The following is a 26811-nucleotide window of genomic DNA, read 5'->3' on the forward strand; positions in this document are numbered from 1 at the left end:
ATATAGTATTTTTCCAGGAATGTACTGGCTTCTGTTTATAAATACAAACTTCCAGGATTTAAATGTCATTGACATAATAGAATGTAATGTAAATAAACCAATAGCACAACAACAAAGAAGTGAGACCTGCCAGAGGCATGGCATGCCTAATTATTGAAGGAGCCCATCCTAGCTACCAACATAGGCCTTCCTTTATGAATGACAGCAGGGGCTGTGGAGAAAAATGTAGAATCAGGAAGGAGACCCAGTCACACAATAAATAAAAGGCTCCCTATGAAATGGATTTTAGGTGGCAAACAGAGTAGAACCTTAAACAGAAGGGTTAAGTTCCAAATGGTCTCTGTGGCTCCCTCCAACTCTAATATCCTAAGACTAGATGGATGAGAAATCTTTATCTTGAATGTTGGTATTTAGCAAAATATGGATTTAAGTGAAAGAGAATGAAGTGGTCACTGAGGACTTCATGATGAGTCTGAGAGGGAATGTGAACAACTTTTAAACACATTGGAGTCAAGTTTTCTGTTATCATTGATTTTACCCCCAGTATTGGGACTCTTCTGCAGGAAGGTCAAGAGCATGATCCTCAAGGTGGTAGACACATGGGAAGTACTGAGTTTGCAAATGGAGCAAAGAAAGTGGGAGTGAAATTTTTCTGTGAGTAAGCCAAGAATTGGAACTGAAAAGAAAGACCAGTTAAAAATGGTGTGTAGGCCACAGCCTGCCTCTTGCCTCCAGGAGGGTCCTCTGCTAAAGCCAAAGGTAGATCAAAGTGGCTGCAGAGATGAGAATGCTCTTGAGGAGGACTCTTCCATATCTTATCAGTGCTTACTCCCTCAGTGCCTTGCCCTCGCTCTCCTCTGTGTCCTCGTCCTGGAGCCCCACCAGCCCTGAATGCAGCCTGCACACCAAAGAGAACAAAGAGTGATCCAGAAGGTGAAGCTGGCCGAGCAGGCTGAATGCTCCAACATACCCACCTGCATGAAGGCCATTATGGAGTCTGCTCTAGGTGGCCTATAAGAACATCTTCAGGGGCTTCAGGTGCCCCTGGAGGATCTTCTTGAACATAGAGCAGAACAACACGTCTGATAAGAAGTTGCTACTAATTAAGAACTACTGGGAGAAAGTAAAGTCTGAACTGAGATCCATCTGCACCACTGTCCTGCAGTTGTTGGATAAACACTTAACAGCCAATGCAACTAATCCAAAAAGAAAAGTCTTTTATCTGAAAATGGAGTTTACTTCTAGAAAACTTTGTTGCACATGGTGAAAACAGAAAACAAACTATAGATAATTCTGGAGAAGCTTCCCAAAAGGCATTGATATAAACAATAAAGAGATGCAACCCACACACCCATCCACCTTGGGTTGACTCTTAACTTTTCTGTACTTTACTATGAGATACTTAATAACCCAGAACTTGCCTGCACACTGGCAACACTTTTGTTGTTGTCGTTGTTGTTGTTTTATTGAAGTATTATTAACATATAGTGTTATATTAGTTTCAGGTGTATAACATAATAATTTGGCATTTCTATACATTACTCAGTGCTCATCACCATAGGTTACTCTTAAACCTCCGTATCTACCCCCCATTCTCCCCACCCACTTGCCCTCTGGCAACCACCAGATTGGTCTTTGTATTTAAGAGTCAGCTTTTTGGGGGCACCTGGGTGGATCAGTTGGTTTAGTGTCCTGACTCCCGATTTTGGCTCAGGTCATGATCCCAGGGTCATGGGATTAAGCCCCATGTTGGGCTCTGCATGAAGTGTGGACTCTTCTTAAGATTCTCTCTGTCTCTCTCTCTCTGTCTCTCTCTCTGTCTCTCTCTCTCTCTCTCTCTCCCTCTCACCCTCTCACCCTCTCCCCCACTCACTCTCTCTCTCTCTCTCTCTAACATAAATAAAATGAAGCCCAAATGTCCATTGACTGATGAATGGACAAAGAAGATGTGGTATATATACACAATGGAATATTATTTCGTGATCAAAAAGAATGAAATCTTGCCGTTTACAACAATGTGGATGGAACTTGAGTGTATTATTCTAAGCAAGATAGGTCAGTCAGAGAAAGATACATGTCATATGATTTCACCCATATGTGGAATTTAAGAAATGAAACATGAACATAGGGAAGGGAAGGAAAAATAAGATAAAAACAGGGAGGCAAATCATAGGAAACTCTTAAATACTGAGAACAAACTGAGAGTTGTTGGAGGAGAGGAGAGTGGAGGGATGGGCCAAAAGGGTGATGGGCATTAAGGAGGGCACTTGTTGGGATGAGCACTGGGTGTTGTATGTAGGTGATGAATCACTAAATATTACCCCTGAAACCAATACTACACTATATGTTAACTAACTTGAATTTAATTTTTTTAATGTTTATTTATTTTTGAGAGAGTGCAAGTGGGAGACAGAGGATCTGTCTAGGCTCTAGGCTAGACAGCTCTAGGCTCTAAGCTGTCATCACAGAGCCCCACACGGGGCTTGAACCAACGGAACTGAGAGCTCATGACCTGAGCTGAAGCCTGGTGCTTAACTGACTGAGCCACCCAGGCACCCCTACCCATTCATCTATTGATGGACACTTGTGTTTCCTCCATATCTTGGCTACTGTAAATAATGCTGCAAAGAACATAGGGGTGCATATAGACTTTTGAATATCCAGTAGCGGAATTTCTGGATCACATGGTAATTCTATTTTTAATTTTTATTTTTTTTACATTTTTTTAATGTTTTTTAATTTTTGAGACAGAGAGAGACAGAGCATGGATGAGGGAGGGGCAGAGAGAGAGGGAGACACAGAATCGGAAGCAGGCTCCAGGCTCCAAGCCATCAGCCCAGAGCCCGACGCGGGGCTCGAACTCACGGACCGCGAGATCATGACCTGAGTCGAAGTTGGACGCCTAATCAACTGAGCCACCCAGGTGCCCCTATTTTTAATTTTTAAAGGAACCTCCAAACTGTTTTCCATAGTTACTGTACCAATTCACATTCCCATGAACAGTGTGTGAGGTTTCTTTCTTCTCTACCTCTTCACAAACATTTGTTTCTTGTCTTTTTGATTCTGGTCGTTCTGACACATGTAGGGTAATGATATCACATTATGGTTTTGATTTGCATTTCTCTGATGATTAGTGATGTTGAGCATCTTTTTATGTGTCTGTTGCCATTCTCTATGACTTCTTTGGAAAAATGTCTATATGAGTCTTCTGCCTATTTTAGTCAGATTATTTGTTGTTTTCCTTTTTGGTATTCAGTTATATAAGCTCTTCATATCTTTTGGATATGAACCCTTTCTTGGATATATAATTTACAAATATCTTCTCCCATTCAGTAGGTTACCTTGTCATTTTGTTGATGGTTTTCTTTGCTGTGCAAAAGCTGTTTAGTTTGATGTAATCCCAACAGTTTATTTTTGCTTTTGTTTCCCTTGCTAGAGGAGACCCATATAGAAAAATATTTCTGTGGCCAGTATCAAATAAATCATGCTCGATGTTTTCTTTGAGGAGCTTTATGGTTTCAAGTCTCACATTTAGGTCTTTAATCCATTTTAAGTCCATTTTTGTGTATGGTGTAAGTAACTAGTCCTATTTTATTCTTTTGCATGATGTAGATTAATTGACCATATATGCATGGGTTTATTTCTGGGCTCTCTATTCTGCTCCATTAATCTATGTGTCTATTTTTGTGTCATAGCTAAAACCACTTTTGATGAAGCCATCACAGAACCTAATGTACTGAATCAAGACTCATACAAAGACAGAACTCTTATCATGCAGTAGCTTAGTGACAACCTAACATTATGGACATTAGACAATGCAGGAGAAGAATGTGAGGTACAGAAAACAAAATGTGTCCAGAGTATCATCCTTTTTTTCCTTTAAGAAACCTTTTTACACATCTCCATTCCTCACTTGAATTCTCTATAGCAAAGAAACTCTTTCATGTTTCTGAAATCATCCATTTGGTATTTCACGGTGGATTAAATTTCTTAGAGTAAGTGTCTTACCATAGGTGTATCATAAGCCATCTCTTCTTCAGATGTAAATGGTATGTGTTGAGTATTGTGTGGAATAAAGTGGATATTTAAAACTAGAAAAAAAAATGGGGGTGATGTAGGACAAAATCCCACCAGAATAGGATTATAGGAAAGGTACTGAGTCAGATAGTTTCCCATGCTGGCCAACAGGTGGCATTAGAGTAGCTTGAATGCCAACTAGAACAGAAGATGGAAATATTTAGGATCAAGGTAGCTTTTGGGTGAATATATGGGGAGGCAGTGTGACTGGTTGTCTGTATTTAGGTATGTCTGATCTCTCTTTCTAAATTGTTTATTGCTTGAAGCTAAGAACATTTTCACATACAACAAAAAGTACTGAACTTTTCTGTGTTTTAGTTTTCTCCCTTTAAAATGGATGTAACCTACCTCATAGTGTTATTGAGATCAATGAAGAGTTAATGCACGTAAATAAACAGTGCAGATTACAGAATAAATATGCAACAAATGTTAGTCAGTATGACTGCACAATGACCATAAGGCACATAGTGACCACATGTGATATCAACAGGTATTAGTGGATGCATAAATGCACAGGATACTCATAAGCCTGATATTTATAACTGAGACTGCCTAGCATTAAAATATCCATAGAACATTTGGTAAGGGAATAATCATTCACATTGGTAATATGATACTTTATTTTAAAAAAGTATATAATCTCAGGGCCCCTAGCTGGCTTAGTTGGTAAAGCGTGTGACTGATCTCAGAGTTGTGAGTTCGAGGCCCCTGTTGGGTGTAGAGATTACATAAAAATAAAATCATTTAAAAAAAATTTTTATGTTTATTTATTTTTGAGAGAGAGAGCGCAAGCAGGGGAGGGGCTGAGAAAGAGGGAGACACAGAATCTGAAGCAGGCTCCAGGTTCTGAGCTGTCAGCACAGATCCCGACATAGGGCTCAAACCCACAAACCATGAGATCATGACCTATGCTCAAGTCGGACTCTTAACCAACTGAATCACCCAGTGATTCACCCCAAAATAAAATCTTTTTTAAAAAATATATAATTTCAAGAGTCCATTGAAATGGTATCTCTCTGAGTATCATTTAGAGTTCATGTATCTTTCATTGAATCTTTCAAGAGAGGTGTTGTATCAATATTGCAAAGCTAGGGAAACCTATTTTGGTGTATACCTTAGGTAAGAAGTGCCATTCCCTACACTTTTGCCCAGATGCAGGTCTGATCAGCTTTATGAACTTAGTTCTATCTTTACCTAGAAGGCTACTCAGAAAAGAGGCTCAAACTCATCTTGCTGTTCTAAGCTTGATAGTCAGTGGACTAGATGAGGACTCTAGAGTACATACTTAGCCATCAAGCTGCATTTTCCCTTCCTAAATTTTGACTCCAGGAGTTCAGGTCTTAGAATGGGGCTTCTAGGGGCGCCTGGGTGGCTCAGTCGGTTGGGCGTCCCACTTTGGCTCAGGTCATGATCTCGTGGTCTGTGAGTTCGAGCCCTGCATCGGGCTCTGTGCTGACAGCTCAGAGCCTGGAGACTGTTTCATATTCTATGTCTCCCTCTCTCTGACCCTCCCTTGGTCATTGTCTCTCCCTGTCTCAAAAAATAAATAAAACGTTAAAAAAAAAAAAGTTAAAAAAAAAAAACAAAACAGAATGGGGCTTCTACCCAGATTCCTGTTTTTCATGTCGATTTTTCCTGAGATTGGAATTTTTCCTGGACCTCAGCCAGGGCCCTGACAACCTGCCTGTTCATTTCTTACCCTCTTAACCTGATACCCCAAGTATTCCATTGTCCCTTAGATGCTGAGTGAGAGTTGCTTCAAACACCATGGATCCCTCTGGAACAACTATCATTGTCCCGCTGACAAAAACCTCTGTAGTCTAGGAGTCAGTAATAATCATCATATCCTCTCTTGGATGTGGACCCAAATTAGTCCTGCATTCTCCACACCACTTCATACCCTGTTATTGAGATTCCTGACAGGCCAGCAAAGGTGGGCCAAACTGCTGGGTTATCCTTCCCTTCTCTTGTCCATGCCTATTTCCACTTTCCATACAGGCTCGGAAAGCTTCATTCATGGCTGACAAGAAGGGAAGATTGGAATGGAATAAGAGAAAGGCAGATATTTCAAGAAAGAAAAGTGATAAGAACCCTTTAGCTCCAGAGATATAAATGCTATGCATAAGAAATGAAAAATAAAGTGATTCTGAAATTTTAACATGAGGAGGGAAATATAATTTCAAAGAGGCAATATGGAAATAAAATGGGATTTAATTCTGTTTGAGTCCTTACTCTTTTATTTATAGATTATTTGACTTAATGCAAGCTTAAGCTCTCTGAGTCTCAGTTTCCTCATGTGTAAAATGGGATTATAAAAATGTTTATTTTGCAGGGTTGTGAGGATTAAATGAAATAAGGCATGGAAAAATGCTCCATTTTGGAGCGGTGCTTGTCCTGCCCATGACCAATTCTTAGATTAGAAGTTAAAAAGTAATATCCTGTGGACTGGACATGGCTCAAAGATAAGTTTTGTTTGGGCTTGTGTCAGGAGTCCTCAAGACCACCCCCAGGTTTGATGATTCACCAGGAGGACGTACAGGACTAAGCATATAGTCATACTCAAGGCTATGATTTATCATGGCAAAGGATATGCAGCCAAATCAGTGAAGGAAAAAAAGCAGGTAGGAAAAGTCCAGGGTAAACCAGGCATAAGCTTTCAAGGGTCCTTTCCCGTAGAGTCACACATGATGTGCCTAGTTGCCCCCAGCAATAAGTTATGACAACACACATAGAATGCCGCCAGCCAAGAAGCTCGTTAGAGGCTCAGCACCCAGAATTTTATTGGGGAGTGATCATGTAGGCAGCTTCTGCCAGGCATGTACCAAAATTCCAGACTCCAGAAAGAAAGCATTTGCTTGGCATAAACCATATTGTTTGTACAAACAGTTCAGGCACAGTGAGTCACTCTTATCAGTTTTAGGAATGGTGGGAACCCTCCCAAAGTTCAGGTTCCCAAATGCTAGCCAAGGGTCAATTATCAGTAGACCTTTCTAAGAATAAGCAGGTAGACCTGCTAAATTAACCATTTTTGCATAGGATTTGTCCATGTAGGGTTTTCTTCTTCTTTTACTTTTTTTTTAAGATTTAAAAAAATGTTCATTTATTTTTGATAGCGAGTGGAGGGCAGAGAGAGAGGGAGACAGAGAATTTGCCCATTCAGGGTTTTCTTCTTTGCTTTTTTCTTTTTTTTTAAACTTAGTTGCCATCCTTCAAAAATTAAGAAATTTTGCTCAGGATTTCCAGCTCCTTGTAAAAAGTCAGACATTGTGGCAACAATAGATCCGTATTCCCACTTGGCAACAATTGGCAGTCCATTTTAAATAAGGCTTAAATTCCCCTAAATTCACCACCATCTCCACCACTGTCAATAGTCATTCCCACACTGAGTGCCGACTGCCATTTAATGTCATGTTTTTGTAACTCTGGCCATGAGCTGCTTGAACCAGGAGTGGCAGTTGACCAGAGTACAAGACAAGGAGGCGGGCATGTAGAATACCACTGAGTCATGGCAATTAACAATAATACATAAGGATCACATTTATGAATTTCTGCTGTTGGAGGTATCCAAAAATGCAATGAATCCAGAACTCCTCTCTGGCACTATTACAGCAATTCTTTATGAGTGTTCTTAGATTGCTTTGACAACACTTCTTTGCAATATACTATAAAGCCTTTTCATTAAAGTTAACTTGAATAAATTTTTGTTCCTATTCACCCAAAGATTACTGACTGGAATAGTGGTAATATAAATAAAACACTGTGTATATTATCAGTTAGTAGTTTGTAAATCAAAATTATTGTTATCTCACTGCCAAGAATTGTTGGAATGGACTAAAATATGTCAACAGAAAGGTAAATCTTGTTCAGAGGAAATAGACCCAGTGAATATTCAAGTAGTTCTGCATATCAGTGTATCCACTTATTTACCTACTCAACAAATGTTTATCAAAGACCTACTATGTGTTAAGATAATGCTATTTAACAAAACAAAATTTCGTCTTTATATTGCTAGCATCTAGAAAAATACGAGGTATGAAGTTTGGATTCAATAAATGTTTCCTGACTTCAAAAATAATGTTCACTTATAAGGAGATCTAAAAGTGCCAGGATAGAGATAATGAAAGGAATTTGATTGAATATAAAAAGGGGAAAATGCAAGTGATATTATTGTAGGATTATGCTGCTTGTCACCTAATCAGACAGATGTTCTAGAAGCTGCTTTCCAATTCCAGTTACAAAACTGACACAGAGGCAATTCAGAGGAGGAATGGCAACTCTTCCAATGTGTATCGAATGTTCCATTCTACTAAAGGCAAAGAATTAGAAAAAAAAATTCTTTACTTTCCTACCTGATAATTTTATTACTCAGAAGACTAAGGAAGCAATTAGGGAATTGACTTTTACTAATAAATAAAAACCAGTTAGTGAAGTATACAGAAGCTACAAGAAGATTAAGAAAGAGAGGCAGTGTCACATTAGAGTTGAACACTGGGAGTAGAGTATGAATTTGTTAGTATTCTTTAGTTGTAAGTGGCAGAAATCTAATTCAAATGGACTCAGGCACAGTCGGATCCAGGTTTTCAAAATAAGTCATCAAGTAACAGTATTTTTCTTTTGTTATTATTTGCTTTTCTGTCTACTGTCTTCATTCTTTTTTTTTATTATTTTTTTTTTAATTTTTTTTTTCCAACGTTTATTTATTTTTGGGACAGAGAGAGACAGAGGATGAACGGGGCAGGGGCAGAGAGAGAGGGAGACACAGAATGGGAAGCAGGCTCCAGGCTCCGAGCCATCAGCCCAGAGCCCGACGCGGGGCTCGAACTCACGGACCGCGAGATCGTGACCTGGCTGAAGTCGGACGCTTAACCGACTGCGCCACCCAGGCGCCCTTACTGTCTTCATTCTTAAGACAGGGTCACCATTCATAGTGGCAAGATGGCCTCCAATAGCTCTGAGCTTCTGTCCTTCAAGGTTAACAAGCTCATTAGAGATATCTCTTTCCCAACATTTTCCACAGATTTCTGGGATTGGAGAGTCATTTGACAGGTTTGTGGTATGGGCCCATCTCTAAACCAATTATGTGACCCATGTGAGGGGTGGGGGTAGGAATATACTAGGCACATACTAGGTCTGAAGCTGATGAGCTGAAGTCAGTACTAATGGACTGAAAAGGAATCGTTCCATAAAGGAAAATTAAGGTTCTACTACAAGAATTACAGGTGCTGGGGATTCATTGCTTCAACAAATATTTACTGAGCGCCTACTATATGTAGGCTTAGTTTAGATTCCAGATACATAACAATGAATAATAAAAACAAAAATCCTTGCTTCATTGGACTTTGCATTCTAGTTGGGATGAGAGAGACAATAAACAGCTACATTAATAAAATATGTAATATTTCAGGTGGAGATATGTACTGTAGGAAAATACCAGGGAAGAGGAATAGGAATTGCTGCAGTTTTATGTAGGGTTATCAGAAAAGCCCTTATTGAGAAGGGGACATTTGAGCCAAAGCAGATAAGAGAATGAGCTCTGTAGATATATGGGTAAAAGGGGGGAAGGAACAGCAGTGCATATGTGGGTTTTTATCTTGCTCAAGTGGGCCAGGGAAGAGTAGGAGAGGAGGTCAAAGATTATAAAATGTCTTGAAGGCTATTGACTTTGATTTTAATGAGTCGAGAAGCCACTGGAGAGTTTGAACAGAGTAGTGATATCATCTAGCTGACATTGAAAAACGTAGACCAAAGGGAAGAAGCAGGAGATTAGGTAAGAGATCAGTGCAATAATCCAGATTAGAAATATTAATAGTTTAGACCAAAATGATAACAGTGGACTGGGTTAAAAGTGGTCAGATTCTGGGGGTGCTTGGGTGGTTCAGTCAGTTAAGCGACCAACTCTTGATCTCACCTCAGGTCTTGATCTCAGGGTTGTGAGTTCAAGCCCCATGCTGGTTTCCATACTGGGCATGGAGCCTACTTTAAAAAAAATGTGGTTGGATTCTGGATATATTTTCAAGGTAATGAATTGGGGGGGAGGGCTGGAGAAGTAAAATAAAGTATCAAGGATAACTCTGAGGTTTTTGGTAAGAGTGATCAGGAAGGCTGGAGTTAACTAAGATGGAGAAAATTGTGAAAGGAACAGGTTTGTGGAAGAACTGGAGTTCCACTGCATCCTTATGAAATTTGAGATACTTGTTATGATTCAAAGTGGAGATATTGATGGCAGTGGAACATATGAGTCTAGGATTCAGGTAAGAGTTCTTGGCTGTGGAGTTTATCAGTATATATATGATATTTAATGACATGAGACTGAATGAGATCACTGAAGGAAAGAGAGAGTATAGAAGAAAAGAACTCCAAGGATGAAGTACTTCAATGTTTACATGTCAGGATGATGATAAGGGATCCCTAAAGAAGACTGGAGGATGAGAAGCAGCAGCCAATAAGATAAGAGGCAATCGAAGAGAATGTGATATCTGGAAGGAAAGAGAATAAAATACTTCAAAGAGGGAGAGATCACTCTGTCAAATAAAGAGAGGTCAGGTGAGGGACACCTGGGTGGCTCAGTCAGTTAAGCGTCCAACTTCAGCTCAGGTCATGATCTCATGGTTGGAGAGTTTGAGCCCCACGTTGGGTTCTATGCTGACAGCTCAGAGCCTGGAGTCTGCTTCAGATTCTGTGTCTCCCTCTCTTTCTGCCCCTCCCCTGCTCACACTCTGTCTCTCTCTCTCTCAAAAATAAATAAACATTAAAAAAAATTTTTTTAAAAAGAGAGAGATCAAGTGAAAATAAGGACTGACCTTTGGATTTAACTACTTGGAGGCTTTGTCATGAGCAGTTTAAATGTCTGAAGGTGAAAAAACCCTATAGAGTCTGTTCAAGAGAGATATCTTCATGAGAAGAGAATTTGGAGGCTACAAATATCAAAAACAACAATACAGGGGCACCTGGGTGGCTCAGTTGGTTAAGCCCCCAACTTTGGCTCAGGTCATGATCTCACAGTTTGTGGGTTCAAGCCCTGCATTGGGCTCTGTGCTGACAGCTCAGAGCCTGGAGCCTGCTTCAGATTCTGTGTCTCCCTCTGTCTCTGCCTTTCTCCTGCGCACACTGTCTCTCTCTTTCAAAAATAAACATTAAAAAGAAATTTAAAAAAACAATACAGTTTATATCTGTGTTTTGCAATAAAACAGAACAGAGAAATGGAGCTGTAGCTAGAAGAGGGATGTCAAGAGAAGTTTTTTTAATGGGAAAATTTTATATGTTGGTAGAATGATCTAGTGGAGAGAGGAAACTGATGATAATAGGAGAATAAAGGCAGGATTGATGGAGCAGTGTTCTTGAGGAGACATGCAAAACAACAGATGTCCACTATAAAAACATATGGAAGATTTTAGAAAAACAGATTTCTAAAAGCTCAGAGTAAAGACAACTCTGATTTTATGGCCAGCATCATTAAAAATGGACAATAGATTAAGAAAAATGAGAGAGACTAAGGGGTAGAATTCTTCCGATGCAGTGGAAGATTCTGGCTTGAACCTAAATTTTAATCACCACTGGCATTCAGACACGCCTGCATGTATAGTGTCAGGGCATGAGTCCTCCATTATTGTGCATGATAGGAAGTGGAGTTTCCTGGGAAAGAATTCATTCTAAAGGAAGAGAAAGTAGTGCTCTTAGGTTTGGACCAATAACTGGCCACACAAGAGGGGCAATTAGTGGAGCACGGTGTCTATGTCTCAGGTCTAGCCTCTGACCCAGAGCCCGTAAACCCTTGTTAGAGTCCTAAGGAGGGGGGAATACAAGAAATGAAATCTCTGTTTCAACGAACTGTGTAAGATACTAGGATAACAAGACAATCCTATCTTGTTACTCATCTGCTAATGCTAACACACAGAGGGGAAGAGCTGTGATCCTACTTTGGCGCAGCAGGCTTCAGCGCATTAAAGACTCTAAAAATTGCCTCCTCCAACTCTAACATTTAATGAGTCTACAATGGTGACCAGCCGGGATGGTGGTAGCAGCAGTAAAGGCCAGCCCTCATTACCCTGCAGCAGTGAGAACCAGTTTCAAGAGTGGGAGAGATTTTAATAGTTTGTAGCTATAGGAGAAAACACCCTTGGTATGGATATCACCTGCAGTAGAGGCAATGGCCAGGCACTATCAACTAACTTCATGGGAAGCAAAGGTTTGGACAGCAGATGTCATCAAAGAGGGCCTGAGTAGGAGAGAATCATGGCAGACAGAGGTGATAGCTGACATGACTTGTTTATGAGCACATGAGCTTCCTCACACCTCCTATGAGCTTCCTAGAGACAACTGGACGAGACTTTAAGAGCAGCGACAGGGGGCGACAGGGTGGCTCAGTTGGTTAAAAGTCTGACTTCGGCTCAGGTCATGATCTCATGGTTTGTGAGTTTGAGCCCCGCATTGGACTCTGTTCTAATAGCTCAGAGCCTGGAGCCTGCTTCGGATTCTGTGTTTCTCTCTCTCTATCTCTACCCCTCCCCTGGTCACACTCTGTCTCTGTCTCTGTCTCTGTCTCTCTCTCTCAAAAATAAATAAACATTAAAAAAATAAAAAATAAAAAAAGTTTAGCTACAAGTCCCACAATAGAGGGTTGGGATGAAAATCAGAAAAAAATATTATTTATTACGGTTCTGTGGTTCCATTTTATCCTTAGGTTTATCCCTTCCATAGGGAAGCATGGGTTGTAAGAAATTACAATCACATATAAAGCTGATAAGAAAATACCAAAGAAACAACATGTGGCTGAAAGGAATGGGGCTCTGCTAAGATAAATGCTGATGATAGAAAGAGGTGTTCACAACCAAGGACACACATGGAAGAAAAACTCAGGAAGGATAAAGTGCAGAAGCAGCTGAAGTTGAGGATAACAAATATGATTCAGTTAAAACAAAACAAAACAAAGCTATGTTTGGAGGTAGAAAATGATTTAATACTGACAGATGGCAGAGAAAGTGTAACCACTTAACTGTTGCTTTACTTCTTTTTTGTTTTTTCAGTAAAGAGAATAGTCTTCAAAGGGGAAGGTAGAAAACATAAGCAGGAACTGATATGAATGCTATCATTATGAGAGATTCTCATTATTTTTACTTTTCTCTGTTTTTTGAAAGTTTTAGAATGAGAATTACTTTACTTAAAGATTTTTAACATTTAATTGAAAATGAGAAAATTAAAATTTGATATATATGAAAGATTTAGTAAGAGTCTAAATCAATGCTTTAGAGGGTGCCAAACCCACAGTTCCAGATGAATTATATCTATTGGGAGAGTACAGCTGTGATAATGGGACAATGGCTGATAGTCTTCAGGTCATGATGAAGAACAGGAAAGTTGCCAATAGATTGTACCTAATGTTTACATTTTATAAATCAACGTTATATGTCTAATATTAGCTACTGTCATCTGCTATGTGCTAGGCATGGTAAGTAAAGTATGGCTTATAGGCCAGTTTCAGTCCACTGCCTGCTTCTGTGCCAAGAATGGTAAATTAAATGGTTTGAAAAATATTGAAAGGAGAATATTTCATGTCATGTGAAATTTATATGAAAACCAAACTTCAGTGTCCACAAAGGGTAGCAGGATTCTCGCACAGAGAGTTGTGACACCGAGCTTTTTCTTTCCAGGAAGCAACTTTATTCCTGCTGGCACGGCTCAGTTTGGTTTGTACCCGAAGAACTGAGCCCCGAACGCCATGTGGCTTAGTTTTTTTTTTTTTTTTCCCTACTTCTTTGTCTCTCATATATGGTAGCACACAGACATGTAGTCTGATTAAATGGTCTCATGTTACAAGGTCATGAGGGATGTTGTCACATACGTGTATAGCCAGGTTGCCTTGAGGTTTGTTTTGTTTTGTTTTCCCCTTAGGAGGGGACCCTACCACAAAAGTCTTATTAGAACACAGCCATTCCAGGGCACCTGGGTGGCTCAGTCAGTTCAGGGTCTGACTCTTTGTCTTGGGTACAATCTCACAGTTCGTGAGTTTGAGCCCCACATTGGGCTCTGCGCTCACAGCACAGAGCCTGTTTGGGATTTTCTCTCTGTCTCTATCTCTGCCTTTCCCCCACTCTCTCTTGCTCAATAAATAAACAAATAAAACTTTTATTAAAAAAAAGAATACAGCCATGTCAATTTGTTTATATACTGTCTATGGTTGCATTTGTGCAATGATGGGAGAATTGGGTAGTTTGGCAGAGGCTTATGGCCTGCCAAGCCTAAAATATTTACTGTTCAGTCTTTATGAAAAAAAATTCACTGATTCATGGGCTAAATATATATCTGATGCTATCTTCAACCTATGCAACTATGAGAATTTGTATTTCATTAGGTTCCCTCTAGGGCCTACCTAGGGAGGTGGGCTGTACAGCTACTATCATTCCTGTGATAAAACCAGAAGCTCAGAACATTTAAATGACTTGGGCAAGGTCACACAGCTCACATGGGACCTGTATTGGTCTTCTGTTCTCAAAACCCACACTTTTTATACTATACCATACTAGACAGCTAGAAGACTAGTGATGGCAAAATGTTTCTTTTATTTTTAGTGGAGAAAAGGACACTGTGGAAATTTTATTCTAATGAGTTTCATTTTAAATCTCAGAAAAAGGGGAGCCTGGGTGGCTCAGTTGGTTAAGCATCTGATTTTGGCTCAGGTCATGATCTCACGGTCCATGAGTTTGAGCCCCACATCGGGCTCTGTGCTGACAGTTGGGAGCCTGGAGCCTACTCCAGATTGTGTCTCCCTCTCTCTCTGACCCTCCCCCATTCATGCTCTGTCTCTCTCTGTCTCAAAAATACATAAACATTAAATCTCAGAAAAAAATTAAATTGCTAAATAAGTGACTATAAAAATGTAAGAAAAGAAAGTATTCATTCAGAATACTTTCCTGCTTTGATCATATTTCTATTCTATAAAATATTTCATATAATTAAATGCATTAAAATAAGGTTTATAATAAGAGAAAACTATAAAAAAGGATTTTTGACTCTTTCTATTATATAGTGCTTTGCAGTTTTCTAAAGCACATTTACATGTACTATTTTATTTGAGATCACAACTCTGTCAGCTTGGCAAGGCAGGGATCGTGAGCCCTGTTTTGCAGACAAAGCTCAGAAAGGTGAAATAGCTTATCTAAAGTTACAAAACTAGTGACAGAGCCAAGACTTGAACCCCGGTCTTCTGACTTCCAGTTCAGTGTTAGGGACATAATAAAATAGCTATATTTATTGCCTTTTAAATTTGTGCCAGGAACTGTTCTAAATTCTTTATCATGTTAACTTATTTGAGTATCACAATGATATTGTGAAATATGCTTTATTATTATTCCCATTTTACAGATGAGAAAATTGAGAGCAGAGTGATCCATTTACTTGCTTAAGACTGCAGAACTCATAGTAGATGATAGAGCCAGGATGTGAACTATATACTATCTGGCTCTAGAGTTAGAGAGCTTAGCCACTACAAACTCTGCTTCTTCCTGGGGTATCTGACATAGCTTCCCATGACAGCACTCTGGACTGATAGCAAACCTGTGTGCTGGATGAAAATGAAGTTACATGATTACACTGCCTACTGAGTAACAATACTAAGAGTAGTAATTAAAGGTTTGCAGTATCCTGAGTGGTGGGTCCTCAGAGGACGAGGGTTATTATAGTGAAGTCTTAAGTTGATTGTTGATTTTTTGCCTATTGCATTGTATTGCACTGTATTACAAATATAGGAAGTGGATTTGATTGTATTATCTGCATTTATCTTCTCAAAACGAGAGGATTGTCTGAAAGGATCCATACGAAGAAAATGTGTGTAGTGAGTAGTTTATACCAATAAATATGTATGTATTTGCACATTCTAATAATGCAAGCACAAGATGATAGCAGAGCTGCTACCTGTAAAGTGAGGGGCAATCCTTTGTGAACAGCAAAGACATAAAACAATTGAGAATCTAAGCATATCTAATATATGCAGTTTTATTACTCTCTTTGGAAATATAATTAAAAATACAAATTATAGAGAATCATTAATAAAAATAATTTCGCAGTCAAAACAGAGAACACTGACATACATCATATACAAAATAATACTGAACCTTGGGCAGTGAGCTGGATCATTGAGTTCAGTAAATAGCAGGAACATTTAGATAGGTTAATGTTTGGGGCTTGTTCCTGTGATCTGTACAATTTCTATCTTGTTCTTTGTTTTTCAGATGTTACAAGCAGAATGTCTAATTTGAGTATTGTAAACAACACCCTGAAGTTATTTGCTATCAGTCTAAACTAGTGATTCATGGCACATATACCTGGACCAACAAGAGTAGCATCACCTGGGAACTAGTAAGAAAGGCAAATTTTTGGACCCTTTACCAAGGGTCCAGATTTACCAAGAGAAAAACTGTGGGTATCAGTGTCCAAAAATCTGTTTGAACGAGCCCTCACGTGATTTTAAGAAATGTATATTGTATGTGTCTAGAACAGTTAAATTAGAAATAGTTGGGAGGATAGAGAGGAGTTTCTTAATATTCAGAGATAATTAGTATTGAATAAAGGCCATGCAAAGTGAATCTACTGAAACCACAATTTTACAGTCTTATTTTTCAAGTAAGGGCCAGAGACTACCAGAATCAGCATTCCTGGGAGTTTGTTACAAATGCAGACTCTATGGCCCCTCTCCTGACCTGGTTGAATCATCATCTGTATTTTAACAAGATCTCCAGGTGATTCCTATGCACGTTAATATTTGAGCTACTATGTTATAGAAAAAATTTTTTAAATGTTTGGGAAAAAACTTAAAATGTTGAGATTTTAGCTTTTTCTTTTTAATATAATTTTATCATAGTATGTTATAATATTCTTCACCACTTTATGGCTGACATTTATAGTACTATCATAACTTTTGTAACAAAAATAATTTGAGGGCTTCATTATTTTCCAAAGAGCCTCTTGTAATGTTTAATAGTTGAATCATTCTCTTTTGAAGTGCTTATCATCAGACCTGTTTATTTTCTTTTAGTACAGGCACATCAGGTCGACTCCTTATTTTTCATGGCTTTTACATGACCCAGCAGTTTTCCAACATTATGTTCACTGACTTTATGAAGTATACCCTGATTTTTTAAAAAATTATAATTCACTTTAGGGTCAATTTCCATTACATTTGTGGATGTTTATATCCAACATTCAGGCAATGGCTGCCTGACCAGCACTTTGACAGGATGGGTGGGGATGAAACCTCATGTTAAGCTAGAGGATGTTGGGTGGGAACAAATTTTATAAGTGGTTGGGTCATTATGTCCATATTATGATAAATATTGTTTTATTAGGTAGCCTCCTAAATGGGATGGCGGGATGATGGAAACTCGGATAACAGTGACACAAACTGTTAAGGGTGATTATCTCTGGGCAATAAAAGTCCACATAATTTTTATTTCCTTCTTTGTGCTTATCAGTATTTTCTAAACTTTCTAGAATGAATGTATGTTATTTTTGCAACCACAAAGAAAATCTCTGTTACTTAATAATTTTTTAAAAGTTTATTTATTTTGAGAGAGAGAGTGCGTACGAGTTGGGGAGGGGCAGAAAGAGAGGGAGAGAGACAGAATCCCAAGCAGGTTCCACAGTGCAGAGACTGACTCTGGGCTCAAACTCATGGACGTGAGATTATGAACTGAGCCAAAATCATGAGTCCAGCGCTTAACCAACTGAGCCACCCAGGAGTCTCTCTATTACTTAATAATTTTTCAAATTGAGTTATAATTTATTTGGCATGATCTGATAGGGTAGAGGCCAGAGGCACTGGTGGTGAAAGAATTCACCCAAGGCAGAACAAAGGAAATAGAAGTTTATTGAATACACTGCAAGGGAGCAGCGGGCTAGACAGCAAAGGAGAGACTGTCAGCCAGGAGGCAGTGGTGGGAGGCTGTAGTTAAGGGGGGGAGGGGGGGGGAGTAAGAAGGTATGGGAACTTAAGGAATTTTCCTTTTTAGGTACCTGTGCCTGGGTATAAGTTGGTCAGCTAGGGCTTATGGATATTTTGAAGTGGCCACCTGATGGGCCTGTTTGTATTCAGCCCCAGTGGCCACTATGGGATCTTTTAAACTTATTCAGGTTTCCATTGCTTAAGTTAGTTGCCTAAAAGCAGCCTCTACAATTTACATTCAATAAAATACACAGAGATCCTACGTGTTTAGTTCAGAGAGTTGTGGCAGTTGTATACACCCATGTAACCACCACTCCAACACGATATGAACTATTTCCATCACCCAGAAGGTTCCTTGGTGCACCCTTGAAACCAGAAATTACCTTAATATAGCACTCCTCCTGTAATACACACTGCTTCCAAGACTTTCTAACCTGTACAGTTTTTTCAGCACATTACATCCAGATTTTAGCAAATACACATTTGTGTTGGCCTCAAGCATAGAACTTAGGTATGCAGAGGCAGTCTGCATTTCTTACCATATATTCCCCTTTGTGTATTCCTAACTCAAATTTTAAGTAGAAAATGAGAAAAATGTTTTCCTCTCACAATTTCCCACAGCCATTCCTTTTACTGTTTTTCCTTCCTGCTTTGAAACAGCTACTTACTGCACTGCCAGCAGAGGATTCTATTAAGATGAAAGCTGTGTCCTTGCCAAGGCAGACAAAGGGCCCTAAATGGAGCCTGCTTGCCAGTGTCTAGGAGAGGAAGAGGTGTGTTTCACCCCTCTCTCCCATATCATATCCCCACTGACACCCACATCTGCCCCTCAAGTGTCTCCTTCTTATTGTTCTGGTTCATGGTAACAACAAAAACAGCAAAAATAATGCTGATTAAAAGATAATGAAGTTTAAAACACACAAAGCACTTCCATAAAGATTATCTCATTTTCTTGGGCATCCCTACAATACCACTTAAATTGTAGAAAAGTACCATCATTCGTTAACTCATTCCCTTGTTTATTCACAGAGCACATATTTATATATGTAGGTATTATATGCCAGACAAAATACTAGGCAGTAAGTAACAAAGGCATAAAAGAAATAGTTCCTCCCAAAGCTTATTGTCCAGTGTAGGGAAGCAGATGAGTAAATAGGCAATTCTGACTCAGAGTGTAACAATTTGTCTAGGAACATACTGAACCCAAGTCAATTATACTGAAAAATTGGAAACAACCTAACTATCTTAGCAATAGGAAGATGTCAAATTACTACACAGCTGCTTGATGAAATGTTTTGTAACCATTGAAAGTCATTTTGGGTGAAGACACATTTCAGGATATATTAATAGACACATATTTCTTTTATAATGAGATAAAAAAATTGTAATGTGAAAAACAGGATTGCTATAAATATGCCAAGGTACTGGCTAGCACCTAGTGATGGAAATTTTTATCTTCATCAACATCTTAATTCTTTTAATTTTAATTTTTTCTTTCGAAAGAGAAAGAGTGCATGTGAGAGAGAGCAGGGAAGGATCAGACAGAGAGGGAGAGGGAAAGAGAGAATCCCAAAAAGGCTCTACACTGCCAGTGCAGAGCCTGACACGGGGCTCAAACTCATGAACCATGAGACCATGACCTGAGCCAAAAGTCAGATGCTTAACCCACTGAGCTATTCAGGTGCCCCTATCTTCATATACATTTTAAATTGAAATATATTTTCTAATGAAATTTTAATTTTATTGTTTTTTGAAATTTTAATTTTAAAATGTGCCTTTATAATTCTTCTATTAATAGGTTATCTATAAGTATTTTTTGTTTTACTATCTAATATTTAAAACAGTTTTCAAATATATACCTGTATTTATATAACTGTTTACAGTGCTTTCATACATTATTTCACTTCATCTCAAAAATAATCCTGTGAGGTAAGCATTGTTACACCCCCTTTACAGAGGGAAACTGAGGCTCAGTGACATTCAAGAACATAACCAACATCAGAGTTAGTGAGTGGCAGATTTAGAACTCCAATTTAGGCTTTTTTTTTCTTTCTTTTTTTTCTTCCAAATCTGGAGTTTCTTGCATTTCACATTGGTACCTCACTGGTTTTATTTACATCCCGATGGACCCAGACATTTCAATCAAACAGGGGTGTTTGAACTAGCATAGTGTAACCACTCATGTTCTTAAATTTATTTTCACTGTTGCTTCTTAGAATTAATTACTGAAATAAAATCAAATACTTAATAAGTATAATACTTGTAAGTATAAAATGTAGAAGGACCATATCAGTGAGTCCAACTCATCTATGCTTTATGTATTTTAAAGTATTTTTAGTATGTATGTTTATTTTCCTGATTATAAAAGTAACAACTGTTCATGTAGAATTTTTTATACCTGGGATTATTCTGTCATATCTGTTAAAAGAAACTTTTTCCTCCTCAGTGTGATGGGTCTGCCATATAGTTTTTTCAAATTTAATGTTTTATCAAAATAATGCATGGATGAAGATTAAAATAATAAGATGTCATGATTAAAATTGTAGTGAAAAAGAGCAGTCCTTTTTCTATTCCTCCTAGTCCAATTCCCACTCTCCAAAAGATAACTTCTGCCATTTTTTAGCTGTATGGGGGTGTATACCTTGATAATCTGAAATAATATGTGAATTCCACTCCTTTCTGTCATTGTTGTTTTTAATTGCAGTATTAGCTTTTATATGCTGATTTCTGTTGGGGCCCTTCCTCTCTCTCTCCTCTGGCATTCCCTCCTCTATAGAGGAGGAGTGACTTACCTGGCTAGTAAGGAGGCCTGCCTCAGCCCACTCTTCTTTCTCTTGTGTGCACCTGCCTGAGGCAGGGTGCCTTCTGCTTCCATTCTGTGAACATACTGAGGCAGAGTCTGCCCTCTGTGTGTGAGGCCAGTGATAGAGTGGCTAAGTAGGCCCAACTCACAGTTGAAATATTAGGAAGCTCACCCTTCATGGTTCAGTCCAGCGGATGTCTGACAGAAGCTGTTAGCACCTCACCCCTATGCAACACCGGTCTCTAAGCTTACCTGCCTATGGCTGTGGCGATGGCTTCCATCTGGCTGACCCCTCTGCATCTTTGCTTTTCCACAGAAGGGCTTTCTCTGGCCCCACAGGTGCACTTAGTGCTACTGGAAACAGAAATGCAGAGCAGTCAACACCATCTTCAGCTAGTGGGACCAGCTTCCCCATTCCCTGGTAGGACAATTCTAAGATGGGTTCCACACAGTTTCTCAGAAGTTTCCCTGGGGGATTGAGTTCCCTGGCCCATGTTTTACTGGCTTTTCTCCCTTCCCTGTCTCTTTCCCACATCCTCACTCTACTTCCTAGGATCACTTCCCCCCCAAATCTTCCAGAACCCAAATCTTGTCTCTCAATAGGAAAGTTGATATTTTTATCTTAGTATGTCTGACTCTTACGTCCATCTCTCAATTCATTCTGAACAACCTCTTATTATGAAAGATGAAGGTTGAAGCCTACCTCATCACTTTCTCTTCCCCATCACACACATGCTTTTCCAATTCCCATGCTTCAAATATAGTTTTATAACCTGTATTAGGTTAAATTAGTATTTATTAGTAATGACTTAATTAACATTAGATTAGATGATTACATTATTATGGCCATGCATATAAATCTGATCTTATCTACATACATACTAGATTACAGTGTCTTTCTACCACAACTTTTGTTTGTAAAACTCCTCTGACCTGGTCAAACACACTGATAATCAGTCCCAATTTTCTTTGGTGACATTGCTCCTGCCTCCTATTTCAGCTTGGACTGATTGCTGTTGGACCTAAGCAGACTTAATTTGTCAGAAGGATTGTTTCAGTTTAAACTCACCCATGCTATAGGAACCATACCACTGCAACCATTGATGACCTCTCTCTGTCTTCCTCTCTCTCTCTCTCTTGTTTTTAATTCACAAATTAAAAAAAAAATTGCACTAATTAGATACAACAATTTTTTGGGTGTTTATCAGCCATTACTACGTCTTATTTTAGAAAATATCTTTCATGGGCGCCTGGGTGTCTCAGTCAGTTAAGTGTCTGATTCTTGGTTTTGGCTTAGGTCATGATCTCACAGTTTGTGAATTAGAGTCCCATGTTGGGCCCTGCACTGGCAGTGCAGAGAAATTCTCTCTCTCCCTCTCTCTACCACTACCCTGCTCATGCTCTCTTTCAAAATAAATAAACTTAAAAAAAGAGAAAATATCTTTCATAGTTTTTTTAGTAAGCAAGAAATTAAAAATAAATCAGAACAAATACTAAAATGCTTCTCTGGCTCACAGAAAAGGTTTTCTTCTTAATTGTATTTATTTAAAGACTTCTAAAGCTTTGCAAACTGAAGTCAAAATGATACATAACAACACAAAAATTCTCCAATTCCGCCAACCTAAGATTTTCTCTTTTTCTTCTGGCAGATTCTAGTATTTATAGTCTACATTTCTTTTAAAGAAGAGAATAAATTCCCATGAAATGCTTCTTACTATAATCATTACTACCAGACATCTTACAACATTTCTGTACTTCCGTGCTGCCAACAGAAGTATAAGGTCAAGTCCAGTATTTATTGATGAAACAATCGTTTAGCAAAGCAGCCATAGGCACCTTAAGTATGAGGGAACAAGTGCTTGACTTGAGCTAACAAAAATCACCTGCATAACTCTGGCAGTTATTTTTGAATTATGAAGACCTGATCAGAAGGTTAAGGAACAGCTGGAGACACTAAAAGGATCTTTCTAGGAAAATATTGTTCACAGGTGTATGTGTTGCTAGTTCTCCAAAACAGTGAGCATCTGAATTTGATAACTGGGGTCCAAATTTTCCCCCCAGTGACTTGGCCTAGTGGTTTCCCGCTTCTTAGAAGATCCTAAAGGTGGGTGTTGTAGGGTATGAGTTAGCTGTCACTGACACACAGCCTCTGTTCAGCTCATTACCCCAGGGATGATTCAGCCGGACTCAGCTTGATCCCACTGAAGGGTAATGGCTGTGACCGCATTTGTGAAATTGACCCCCAGAAGAGACTTCTTGCTAAAAGTAACTTTTCTTGGCACTAAGCAGCACAGAGGATGGTGATCAGGAGATAGAACTGTCTAAAAGGACTTAAAGACACAGAGAATATCAGGGAAAGTAGCTTGGGGTACATTTTTATAAGTGGATAGAAGACTCTAGTGTGTAAGATGTAAACCAAGTATTTCAGCAGTATTTGCCAGTGGCCTGTCTGGGTTGTTGAGAAATGTCCCTGGTAGCTGAATATTGAGGTTTAAGAACTTGAGCTCTGGAATCTGACAGGCATGGATTGAATTCCAGTTCTACCACATACCAGGGACAGGCCCTCTGGTAGTTTGCTCAACCACTTTGTTTCAGTCACTCATTCAAAGATACTAAAACCTCATAGAGTTTTTTTTTTTTTAACGTTTATTTATTTTTGAGACAGAGAGAGACAGAGCATGATGAGGGAGGGTCAGAGAGAGAGGGAGACACAGAATCCAAAACAGGCTCCAGGCTCTGAGCGGTCAGCACAGAGCCCGACGCGGGTCTCGAACTCACAGACCGCGAGATCATGACCTGAGCCGAAGTCGGACGCTTAACCGACTGAGCCACCCAGGCGCCCCAAAACCTCACAGAGTTTTTATGAGGATCAAATGAGAGAACGCATGTGAATGTTAAAACACTGCTTTCTTTGCAAGTACAATAGTAACACCCTGCTTTGCTAGCAGTTTATATCCATTTATCAAGATTGTCATATAATTACTTAAAACTATAGCCTTTTAAATACCAAGAGAGACATGTGAGTGACTCAAATAACTTCTCTAGAGAAAGACAGAAATAAATATTTTGTTTGTCTCTTTGAAATAGCAAGTCTTAAATCTCAGCTTGTGAATCATCATTCTGGAGTCCAGCGTAGGACAGAGAAACCGGGCTTAGCAACAATCAAAGTGGCACTTTACAAAGCTTCCCTGAGAGTGGGTGGTTCTTGTTTCTTCCCGGAGTACATTGTCAGTGACCAACCAGGAACAAAAAGTCTTCAGAGATTATAAATAATAATATTAATGACTAAAAGAAACAGGTGACAGAGGCAAAACAAGTTGGTTCTGAAACAAACTGACAGGGATGGATCCTGAAAAGTCTTGTACTTACAAGGAAGATATGGTGGGTGGGCAAAAAGGGGGGAATCTACAAATGAAATCGTAAGGTTCTTTTAAATGATTATTGTTTGTGTTGCAGAGGGATTTAGGTAAAGCTGATAGATTTGTTGCTGATCTCCCTCAAAGTCAGATAGGAGACCTGCCCAGATTTTTTGCTTTGTCTCGGAGTCATTTGTTTTTGTTTCCAACAGCCTTGACAGAAGTAGGAGTGGAGGAATAAGAATCAAGAAGTGAGGAGCTCTTTCCTACTTAGATATTAGCATGTAAAGTAAATTAAAGTTAGGATGACAGAGATCTTTAGCACAGAACATTTATGAACTGTACAGTGACGAAAAAAACTGTAGGCCTCGTTTGAATTTTTATGTCTCAAACAACCCTAGTTTTATTAAGACAATGTTTTACCCTCAACAGTAATTGTCTTGTTGAGAAGAGAAATCTTGCAAATGTATAAAACAAATTGCTAGCACCGTGTCTGACTGCAGCATAGCATAGTAGTTACCAACTTGGAACCTGGAGTCAGACTGCCTGGATTCAAGTCCAATTACTGGTTGTGTAACTTTTGGCAAGCTGTTCAACATCCTAGCGTTTCTGTTTTCTCATATGTAAAATGGGGATGATAATATCATCTACCTCATAGAGTTGCTCTGAAGATGAAATGAGTTTATACATGTAAAGTACCTAGAATATTATTATCCATGATAGTCTGGTATACGTACTTGGTATTTATTATTTTTTTAAGTCCTCATAACAATCCTATAAGTAGGTATTATTAACTCCATTTTTCAGTTGGAAACTACTAACCTTCGGGGCCTGAAAGACCTTGATTTGAATTCAACCTCTTAGATGTTTGGCCTGGCCAAGATATTTAAAAGTCCCTGAGCTAATATTCAGGGGATACTGCCTACGTCCCAGTATTCTGTTAGAATTGCATGAGTTGTTGAAGGTGAAGTGCCGTGCCTGGCAAATGTTACCACGCCTGCTGCATTCCACATGTCTAGAAAACATTGTTCTTGTTACATTTTATTTCATTTCTAATACAGAAATCCTTATTTAATCACATTCAACCTTATTTGAAGTTTTTAACGATGAAAAATTCATTACTTTATGTGGTCTACTGTTTTTGAGGATTTTTTAATTTTTGGGAGATTCTCCATTATGTTAACTGAAATTTGACTTAATTTTTTTTGCCTGTTATATAATCTTAGTATTTATTTCTAAAGTATTCATCAGAAATGAAACATACTGTTACCCAAATGTTTTTACTGGTAGATGTGGGCTTTTTAAAAAAAAAAGTTCCAGTGTGGTTAACATACAGTGTTATATTAGTTTCAGGCAAAAATCTGTCTTTCTTATAACATGAACCCACTGAGCCTGGTTCTGCTCTTTTGAATGGCACAGAATAAGTCTAGTACAGGGTCCTTATAGTCCTTACACAGGATGGGTGAAAGGAAGGCATGAGCCAGGGATAACTATGCATACATTTCAGGGTCTGTACACCTAGATAGGGAAAAAAAAAAATGACATCTTTATTTTAATTTATCTCTAATTAAATTCATATATCCTTCAATTATGAATGAAAGCAATGAACAAAAGTCTTTTTTTTTTATCTCTGGTCTTGTCCTCTTTCTTTCTTTCTTTCTTTCTTTCTTTCTTTCTTTCTTCCTTTCTTTCAGAGAGAGCATGAGTGAGCAAGGGGTAGAGAGAAAGAGAGTGCAGACCCCAAGCGGGGCTCAGGCTCACCCAAAGCGGGGCTTGGGCTAACATATCTGTACTTTATTGACACCAAGAGAGGCCCTTTTTCTTTTTTTTTTTTTTATGTAGCCTATCACTGAGTTTCATAATAGTCATTCAGTTCTATAATGGTCACAAGACCAGTGTAAGGGAAATGTCAAGATGTTTTAACTGGAACCATATTATAACATGGTTGAGTATAAAGAAAACTCTGTGTGTGTGTGTGTGTGTGTGTTATTGGTCAAACCACAGTCTGAAAAATTACCACATAAAATAAAACCCCTTTATTTAACTGATTATGGTGTTAAGCATCTTTTTACATAATACCAAAAAGACTTTTATGGAATTAAAATCAATTTTCCTGTCTATATTAGTATGTGAACTTTCAACCACATAAATTAAAATTACTTTTATGTGTATTTGGAAATGGAAAGAGGTCGTTAAAATTGAAACAGCCATGGCTTTCACCTTCAGAATATTTAATATTCCAATTAAAATGTAAATTAGGACTAGTTTGAAAACTGAAGCTTCTTCCTTAAAAATCTTTTTTTTTGAATTTGAGTACTTGAATAAAATGGAAAATATACTTCACACTTAAAGCGATTTCTTCTTAAGGTTCACAGAGATTTACGAGTGTGAAATAATGTGCGAAAGCATTAGCTCTTGTTATTCATGACAATTCAGTTAAGGAAAGGTAAAAGAATAGTCTTCAGGACATCTCTTTTTAAAAATAAAGTTCTTTAACTATTGATATTGTGAGTTGCAGTTAAGTGCCATATGTTGGGGTTAAGTTTTTAATCTTTCTTGTAATGCAGGTAAGCCCCAAGGAGCATGTAGGCCAAGGAAAAGTGGCTCAGAGGAGACGTGTAACAGTGACAGGGGAGCAATAA

General features: G+C 38.6%; 1 pseudogene; it reads left to right on the forward strand.

The window, feature by feature from the left end:
- LOC123591878 lies at positions 1-26811 on the forward strand (annotated as a pseudogene).

The sequence above is a fragment of the Leopardus geoffroyi genome, chromosome B4, assembly GCF_018350155.1.
Source record: "Leopardus geoffroyi isolate Oge1 chromosome B4, O.geoffroyi_Oge1_pat1.0, whole genome shotgun sequence".
In the NCBI taxonomy this organism is placed as follows: Eukaryota; Metazoa; Chordata; class Mammalia; order Carnivora; family Felidae; genus Leopardus; species Leopardus geoffroyi.